Here is a 10,629-nt window from a genome sequence, read left to right on the forward strand (position 1 = left end):
GATATACATGGAAAAGATTCTCAAATTTTGAAGGCCATACTTCCTAAATCGAATTGATAAGCATCCAGAAATCTTGTCATAGTTCTTGTCAGATACTGTGAACTCCTTGATCAGAGTGATTTCCATTGATCAATATTTATAGGGTTACAATGAGAAACCTAATCATATTAGGTAACTATAAGATATGTACAGATATAAAGATAATCTTATACAAAATATATCCTAAACCTAAGATGAGAATATTCTATGGATATTCTCTATCACACCCCCGCAGTCAGAGCGGGAGAAAATCGGATGCTCAGACTGGATCTGAATCACGCATCGAGCGGTAAGGATAGTATGGTAACCCATGATCAAAAGAGAAGTAGTAGACATGTGCCGGTGATGACGATGAGAAGCAACAGCCACGACCTACATAGAGTAGAGATAAGCACTGCTAGGCCGGAGGAGAAGGAGAAGAGCCGCACACAGACTTGGGCTAAGTTGCAGATCCAGAGAAGAAGAAGCTAAGGGATCAAACCATCATCGGGGAGAAGACACTACACTACTACGTGAAATCACAGTTGAATAAAAACAAATAAAATTGCGCAAGAAAAGATTAAATTCCACCGCTTGAAATTAATCTCAAAAGAGAAACCCAGGTAGCAAGAATCAATACTCCACAAAGATTCCAAGTGCTGCAACAATAAGAGGAGCCAACTTGATAGCAAAAGAGATGTGCAAAAGTAGTTGACTTTATTCTGATATACGACCACCAAAACAAAATCTAAACCTAAGATGAGAATATTCTATAGATATTCTCTATCAGTTCTTGTTGCTAGTTCTACCGCAATTGCCACTACTATCACCCTGATTTGATGGTAATTGTATACAACAAATAAATTTTGCAAACAATGATACTCCAATATATACTTATTATTATACTATTATCTGTACAACAGTAGTTATAATTTCCAAAACTATTCCTAATCAAATCCCTTAAAATTCAATAATCGTAAAATTGAAATTAATTATAAAAATGATATGAAAAAACGCACCCTTGTAATAGAAATTCTGGGTCAACCTTTAAATCTTCTTCATCTATCTGAATATCTCCACTGCAAATAATTCAGGCCCCAAATAAGATTCGAAATTCAAGGGGTTGTAAATGAAAAATTGAAAAAGTAGTTTGCAAATAAACATACATACACCAGGCGGTATCATCAAGATCATCATCATGATGAGCATTGCTAGAATGATAAGAATAAGAATCATCGCCATAGTATATATCATTGTCATCTTCACTGCTCAATTAGTTAAATTGAAGTTGAAATTATTAGGGTTTAAAAACAGAATATTTAAAAATCAAAATGTAATCAATACTAATATTTTAAAAAGGAAGTTGGAAGGACACTAGTCCACTTCCTGTTTTTCCTAATTAATTTTTATTTTTATTTTTTATTTGATAGAAATAAAATCAATTACCTTTCATTCACATATATACTAGGTATTAATCATACCTTTTCAAAGATAGTTTTTTTTTTTTTCCTTCCCATTTCTCCTATTTTAAAAATATTTTTTTTTATTTTTTGATTTGACAAAATTAAATAAACAACCTTTCATTCACATATATACTACGTACTAGATGAAGCCCGTGCGATGCACGGTTTGTTAGTATTTTTAAAAAAATATTTTTCATATTTATGCGATTAAAATTGTTATGATATTAGTTTTAAAATATTAGATAAAATTCTTAATCTCAAACGATAATATTTTATATATAATTAATTTAAACTTTAAAATCTCATTCGTCAATTTTGCTTACGTGTCATTTGAATTATTTAATTGTAAAAGAAATTAATAATCTCTTATTTAATTGGCTACAACTTAAATTTATAATCCTACATGGCGCACTAAGAAAAGTAAATCCTACGTGGCTCTCTAAAAACTCGGGGAAAAACTCCCCTTTATATATATATATATATTAGATTAATCATAACTTTTCAAAGATATTGTTTTTTATTTCAATCCCCTCTAACAAAAAACATACAAAAATTAATCTTCTTTCTATCTCAAATGGTTTAAAGTTCAATTCTAAAAAAAAAGCACTTGTGTCTCTTGGTTCCTGTAACTTTCAATATAAAAATTATGTTGAAATTAGGGGTCGTTTGGTTGGGGGTTATAATCAAAGGGAAAGGGAATGGACAGGCCCAATTCTCTTTATTGTTGTTTGTTTGTCACTATCTATCATTCCCTTTACCCTTTTTTATTTTTGTGTTTATCCAAATATCTTCCACACTCATTCCCCCCCGACTTTTCCATTCCATTCCCCTATTCATTACCCATCACTCTCTCTCCTCTCAAACCCTAAAATCCTCAGCAGCCGTCACCCCTCACTGAAGCTCCGGCCACCACGACAACCATCCGAGTTTGTACACCGACGACTATATCCGAGCGTTTCCGACAAGGTACGACCACCGGCGACCCTAATAATCATGTTTTTGTTCTTGTTTTTCTCATTATTTACCTTAATCATGTCTTTTTTTTTGTTTTATTCATGAATTGTTGGGTAATTTACACTTTATTCCTAATTGTTGTTCATGTTTTGTTCACTGTTTCGTTTTGAAGGGTTTCATGAATATTTTTTTTTTTGGGAATGACGAAATCAGTTTAGATTTGTTGAATTTTCTTCTTCTTTCTTTTTTTTCCTTGAATGAATGCCAATTTGATGTTTATATATTCTAATGTTCATGTATATGTATATATTTGTTTAGCTTGAGATTTTTATATATCTTGAGTATAAATAATATGTAAACTAGTCAATGATATGGTGTTGTTGATGTTCTTTTCTACAGAAAATGGCTTGAATTGGTAATTCTTTGAAAAGGAAGAGAAATTGGGACTTTATTTGGTTCATAATTACTATGATTAATTGTGTTGTGTTGCTACATTTGATGTGTTACTCAATGAGAAAAACTATATACATTTTCCATTATCTTAAGCTAGATAAAAAAACTAGAAGAAAAATGAGATTGCACAACTTGAATAGAATGATTAGAGAAAGTGACACTTTGTGTAGGAACTATCTTCGTATAAATCGATACACATTTGGTGTACTTTTAGAGATGGTTAGAGATATTGGTGGATTAAATGAAACAAGAAACACATGTTTGGAAGAGATGGTTGCGGGCTTCTTATACACATTAGCTCACCATAAGAAAAATAGAATGATGGGTGCACATTTTTATAGAAGTGGTGAAAAAATTAGTAGACAATTTCATGCTTGTTTGCTAGCAATCTTAAAGTTACATGGTATTCTTCTTAAGAAACCAACTCCAATACAAGAGCATTGCGACGATGAAAGGTGGAAATATTTCAAGGTAAATTAAAAAATCAACACTTTAATTTGAGATAAAATAGAGAGACTATTACATAATTTAAAGTGATATTGTTTATTTTGTAGAACTCATTAGGTGCCCTTGATGGTACAATGATTCTAGTTAATATTCCTTGTGAAGATCGATCCAAATATCGCACTAGAAAAGGTATCCTTGCTATGAATGTACTAGGAGTATGCTCATCCGAAATGGAATTTTTATATGTCTTACCTAGTTGGGAGGGATTGGCACATGATGGTCGGATTCTTCGAGATGCTATTTCTAGGCCTAATGGGTTGAAAGTTCCAAAAGGTAATTTGATTGACGTAGTAGACTTTATTTGAAATTAACTTAGTAAGAGAGTAATTTTTTTTTAAAATTTGTCAAGGTTGTTATTATCTATGTGACGGAGGATATACTAATGGAGAAGGATTCCTTGCACCATATAGAGGGCATCTTTATCATCTTAGAGAATGGAATAATGGCCCCCGTCAACCCCAAACTGCCGAAGAATATTTCAACTTAAAGCATGCAAAAGCTAGAAATGTGATTGAGAGATGCTTTGGGTTACTCAAGGGAAGATGGGGAATTCTTAGAAGTCCTTCTTGGTTTAGTTTACAAACACATGGTCGAATTGTGCTTGCTTGTTCCTTATTACATAACTTGGTAAAAAGATACATGCTTGTAGAATTTGATGATGATGACGTGTTTGAGGAAAGTGATAGTGATGATGATGATGATGGTGATGCTAGTGATGAAGATGATGTGGAGTACATAACTTCCATTGTTGTAACCGATTCATAGACTAATTTTCGAAATACAATGGCCCAAAATATGTTCAATGATTGGAGGGCTAGACATCGCAGACTTACTTTGTGATATTATTCTTGTTTATTAAAAAAATTGTTTTTGTTATTTGAACTTGAGACTTGTATGTTTATTTCAATTTCTTTTTTTTTTTTAAATTATATTAAGTCATGGATGTTGTATTGGACTTATAATAAATTCCTTTATGTACTTGTATTGAATATTTTCTTGGTTAATTTCATTTTTACATATATGCAATGATGTTTTTGCATGTTAATGTGGTTCAAATGTTTTAGTAGGATGGATGAAAGTAGTGCAAGTGGAGGTCAAGGGGAAAAAACAAATGATTTTGGACCGCTGAAGAATATAAAGTTCTTGTAGAAGCATTGTCTGAGCTAGCTGTTGATCCTCACTGGAAGTGTGAAAATGGATTCAGAAGCGGCTACATGGTTCGCTTAGAAGAGGTCATAGGTAAGGCTCTTCCCGGTTGTGGGTTGAAGGATATGCCACACATTGATTCTCGACTAAAGACACTTGGAGCCAAGTTTAGGGCTATTTCTACTATGTTAAATACAAATGGATTCGTTTGGGATGATACAAAAAAAGGGTTTCTGTGGACCGAGCTGTTTATGATGAGTTTTGCAAGGTATGATAACTTTTTAAAGGTCATTTGTTTAAGCCTCTTCTTAAGTTTTATTAGCCTAATGTCTTGTATCTTGTGTTCTATGTGAAATAGCACTCTGGATGGCTGCGTCATATAAAACTGAAATGCTTTTTCTTTTTTCTTTTTTTTTCTTTTTTTTTTGAGATATACTACTGCTATGCTTAAGTTGCATCATTTACTACTGATGTTTTGTCCATGCTTCTTCAACCCATTGCAAAATGCAGAAGGAGGAGAGTGTCTCTCTGTGTGTGTGTCCACTTTCCACTGTGTGTGTGTGTGCTGTTCAGTCCACTTTCCACTGTGTGTGTGTGTGTGTGTGTGTGTGTGTGTGTGTGTTGTTCTGTCCATAAGAATTTTTTAGCAATTTTTGAGATTAGTCTAATATTTAGATAATGTTCTGTTCCACTCTCTGTATGTGTGTTGTTATGTCCACTTTCCACTCTGTGTGTGTGTGTGTGTGATATTATGTCCATCTGTATATTTGAGCATTCTGAGAATTTTTGTGTTTTTCAGAAACATCCGAGCAGCAAAAACTTGTATGGAGTTTCATTTCCCCACTTTCATGAACTCGTGAATGTTTATGACAAGGATTATGCAACTGGAAAACCAGTTGAAGACTTTGTTGAAGCAATCAACAATTTGCAAACTGTTGCCCCGCCACAGGTTACACTCGATTCAAGTGATGATGAGGGAGTTGCTACTAGTGGTAATGTCACTCAGACTGTTACTTCTCCTCCTTCAAAAAAGCTCATGACTGAAGAAACTTCCAAAAGAAATAAGAAAGGAAATGGTGATGTTGGAACTTCTAATGAGTTGGCTAGCTTACAAGCATTCATGAAAGACATGAATGTTCATCTTTCCACTATGGCAAATGTGATGGCACGCACTGATGATCGTGAACAGCGTGCGGATGAAATAGAGCAAAAATTAGTTGAAAAGAGTGAGCAAGTGCTAGAGGAACTACTCTCTTTCAATTTAGAAGGTGTCACGGAAGCCCAAGTTTTTAAAGTGGCTAACATTCCAACCGCACAACCAAACAAGCTCATGATATTTTTAAAGTGTCTCGACGCTTTGAAAAGTGCTTATGTGCTTATGTTAAGAGTCTTCTTGGAGGAAGTGCAAATGGTAATGTTTAGATCTTATGTGGTGGTTTCATGTATGGTTTTGAATTAGGTGTTATTCACAAGCTACTACTTTTGGCATGAACTTTATCTAGAAAGGAATATTAGCAAAGACTTGGGTTGAATGTTAATCTTATCAGAACCTCACCCTTCTCCTCTTTGTTTCTTCCTATTCTCTATTATTCCTCTTTTTCACCCTCAATCTATAATTTTTATTGTAATTTATTTCAAGTAAATTAATTAGGCAAAAACTAACGAACGCCCCGGAGGTGTTGGATAAGCTACCTAAAAGTAGAAAGATTAAATTAAATTGAACATTAATTACACCGATCGACGCGTGATTTTTTCATGTTTTTCCAAATTAATACCACTTTAGGTATTATTTTAAATGCTTATCTAACGCCCCGGGGGCGTTCGTTAGCAGATCCAATTAATTAATCAATGTCAATATGTACATAAAATTCAAGAAATAATGGTGGTACAGGTAAATTTTCTCAACTTTGTATACAATATATTTTGAACTTAAATTGATGATTATATGTTTAATTATTTCTTAAAAGAATTAACCTTTATATTTTCTTCTGAATTTTTTGTGTAGATCAATATAATTTGTGTTTTGAAACAAAAGGTTTGAATAATTTTATTTTTGTAACAAAAGATTTGCATAAATATTTTTTTTTCAGTGTCTAAAGATTTTTTAAATTTATTTTCAATATAAGATATTTTATTCGTTACTTATATTTCCTGTACACACATTGAGGTTTTATTATTTAAATTTTTAATTTTTTTCCTCCAATTTGTGTACAAAATGCTTTTTTTTTTTTTTTTTTTGTGTTAATGATTTTTGTAAAAGCAAAGTGTTGTTTAGAATTTTTTTAAAGGCAAAATTGGCCACAACAACACGAACTTTTAACAAGGTGCATATAGCAACATGAACTTTGAATAATAGCCGTAATAGCACCAACTTCTTTATCAGGTGCACAAAATATCATAAATGAAACCTAGGACTGAAAGTTTATCCAATACGATGATTTTATTAACTTTTTTACAAATTTTTATATCATATTTAGTCCTCAAGGTCCAAATTGACCCAAGACCTTAACCGAGACATTTTTAGCGCTCGCAAATCAATTTTTTTGTAATTTAATTTGCTAAATTTGATCTCAAAATTGACTAAATTGACCTCCAAAACCTCGTTTGATAAAATTTTTTCGCATACAAATTGAGGCACGCAATACCAGGCGATTTTTGATGATAATAAAATATTAGATACCATGTCTTCGGCAAAATTTTTGGTATCGGGATTCATTTATGATATTTTGTGCACCTAATGAAGAAGTTTGTGTTGTTATAGCTACTGGTCAAAGTTCATGCTGCTACATGCACCTTGTTAAAAATTTGTGATGTTGAGGCCAATTTTGCCTTTTTTAAATTATGGATCTTTTTTAAAAATCTGAGCAATTTTCAATTTTTTCAACGTTTTCAAAGTTAGATTTGTTGTTTTAAATTAACTTTATTTTCGTTTTATGTTTCCATTTTTCTTTAAGAATGCTTTTTAATTTTATAATTGTTTTTTATATTATATTTTTCTTTACAAAGTTGTTTCAGAAATTTCTTTTTTATCTTTTTTACATGATTTAAACGAATTGTGCATTAGAATCTCATCTAGATCTTTTTATATTCTATGTTTAAAGATTTTCTATTTGTTAATTATTTACAATTTTCAATTATTTCTATAATTTAGTTTTGCTTTTTCGAAAAAATATGTTAATATTATAATTTTAAATGGTTTTCCTTAAAATAAATTTTTATGGTGTATTATTATGGTTATATTTAGAGATGGAAATGGATCGGGTTCGGGGCGGGTGGTTCATCACCCGCCTCCATCCACCCCACCCAATCCATCCACCACCTGCTAAAGCACCCACCCGAATCCATCCATCCATCACCCACGGGTGAAGCGGATGGTTCAGGTGATAATCGGGTAACATTTAGTGTCGTTTGCCTTGATGTTGACTGACCATGGTTAACAGTCAAAACCTTTGAGCACACCAATTTCATGCCACCATGGCTAACAAACCTTTACCTTCTTAATTGAGTAACGACTCTCTACCCTTTTTCTCTCATTCTCTCTCTTACCTAAATTGGGTTGGTTTCAATTTCCAAAATTCTGTATTTTTCTTTTTGCATTTTCTTTTGGGAAGAAAAAGGGGGGAAATTGATGAAATTGAAATTGAAGTGCAGTGTAAAAAAAATGAAATTGAAGAAGGAGAATGGCTGAAAAATTTGAAAGATATCTTAAACAAGGAGAGAGATTAGTGGGTCTTACTTGTAGATCAAATAATACTCTTCGCAAACCCATAGCCCAGTATAAACAAATTTCAGAAATAATAAAAAAAAAAATTGTTTTTTGAAATATTCGGGTGATGGGTCCGGTTAACGGGTCGGGTGATGGGTGAAAATTGTCCACCCGAATCCGATCCATCACCCGCATCCATTAATCCGTCACCCGCCTATCATCCATTTATACCGGGGTTTTCACCCGTCCAATAAGACAGGTGAAGTGGGTGAACGAGTGATCCACTGGATATTTCCATCTCTAGTTATATTTGAGTTAGGTCTAGACTATTTTTATAGAGTTAGATTATTTTTTAATTTACATTTTAATATAGTTTTTTGTATTAGTTTATGGTTTAAAAATGTTATCATGTTTTTTCAAAAAAAAAAAATGTTATGGTGTTTCTTTTTTAAGATCTAATCCAAACCTTTATTTAAAAGTTAATAAATTTGGTGTTTGATTACACTTTATATTTTTTTAATTTTCTATAATTTTATTTTTTTAATTCTGAGTTTGATTTTTTTTAAAAAATTATATTTTTCTAAATTTTATATCTTACATCAAACATATATTTGTATTTTATACAGTATAATTTTATTATTTGGGGTTTTTTTTTTATTATTGTTGATTTTTAAGGAATTATTTTCATAAATATATTTGTTGTTAAAATTTTCCTCTATTCTTATTTACTGGTAGACATAACTTGATCATCTCCCATTAAAATAAAGGACACTTGTCCTCTTCCTAATTTTCTTGAATTTTGCTTATTTATTTTTTTACATTTCAGTTGAAACCAAACCAAATAATAATAATAATAATAATAATAATAATAATAATAATAATAATAATAATAATAATAATAATAATATAAACTTCTAAACTCTTTAATCCCTCAAAAAGATACCAATTTTCATTTGTGTCACTTGGGTACTAAATTTCATTATATAAATATTCAATTACACAAAAAAATTAATAATGGTTTACTCTTTCTCTATTTTCCCTAACTCTGCCTTTTCCCTCTTTCACCCTAAATCCATAATTTATATCAAGTAATTAATAAAAAATTATTTTCAAGATGTATACAAACTTCAAAAAATAATAGCAATATTGAATTTAAGGGAGTAATCAAAGGTATATTTTTTTTTTCTGAACTGTATATTTTCTGAACTTTATTTACAGTTCTTTATTTTCTAAACTTTATTTACAGGTCTAGGTTTTTATTAAAGATAATTTTTTTTCTATTAATTTTAATTTATTTTAGTTTTATCATGTGTCACTTTTTTCTGATCTTGATTTTTATTAAGTTTGTGTAGGAATTTAATATTTTTCAATTTTTTTGAAATTTGTTTTAGAACTTTTGGGTGATCGGTGTTTAATAGTTTTTTTTTTATATAAGAAGAATTGTGTATCAAAATTTCGTATGGATTTTTAATAAATTTGCATAATTAATTTTCGTTTACAATGTTTAAACAATGAGTTTTTTTTTTTTTTTTTAAAAAAAGTTCTATTTTCAATATTTTTTTATTTTGTTATATATTTCCTTTTAATTTTTAAGATCTCAATTTAAATTTTTTTTTTACTTCGGTTTTGTCTATAATTTTCGTTTATTGTGTTTTTAATAATGTTTTTTTTAAATTTGAACTAGATTTGCAAAATAATTTTTTTATTTGATCTAACTTTAGTTACGTTTTTAAATTGTTATTTCCACTTATTATAACATGATGCTTTTCATGTGTCAAATTAGTTATTTGTATTCTTTCCTTGATGTTACATTGTACATTTATTATATGATAGAATTACAAGTGTCTCTTTTTAATGTTCAAAAAGTCCGGTTACACATAAGGTAGACTCCATATTTTTTTATATTTTTTAAAAAAATATAGGAACAATTTAAATACTTAATAGTAAAATTCATTAATTAAAAAACATACGCTTTGTATTTAACCAATAAAATTAACCTGTGCATCGCGAGGGCTTAATACTAGTTGCAGAATTAATAAATAAACCCTAAAAAAACAACCTTTGTATGTTCATCATCTGAGAATAAGCCTCAGTCTTGAGCTTCTTCTCCATTCGATCAAACCCCTTTTTCACGAAAGGATTTTTCATCTTCTTCTCCATCCGCTCTGTTTCCATCTTCCTAGTTTTTCGACACCAAATAAAATTATGAAATAACAAAAAGGGTAGATATTTGTTTTTATATCCGTAAAAAACAAGGTGATGGGGTTAGTAAAGTAATATCCTAATGTCAATTTTAAGGGGTGAGCAAACCGAGTACTTGATCAAAATTTTATGAATCAGACCCGGAATTAGTTGGCATCGGTCTAAAATTTGAAACTGGTA

At 30.7% G+C, this 10,629-nt stretch overlaps 1 pseudogene; it reads left to right on the forward strand.

Moving 5' to 3' along the window:
* Positions 1-2,868: 2,868 nt before the first annotated feature.
* On the forward strand, positions 2,869-4,235 carry LOC145578178 (uncharacterized; annotated as a pseudogene).
* Positions 4,236-10,629: the final 6,394 nt, after the last annotated feature.

This window comes from Chenopodium album, chromosome 14, assembly GCF_948465745.1.
Source record: "Chenopodium album chromosome 14, dcCheAlbu1.1, whole genome shotgun sequence".
Lineage (NCBI taxonomy): Eukaryota > Viridiplantae > Streptophyta > Magnoliopsida > Caryophyllales > Amaranthaceae > Chenopodium > Chenopodium album.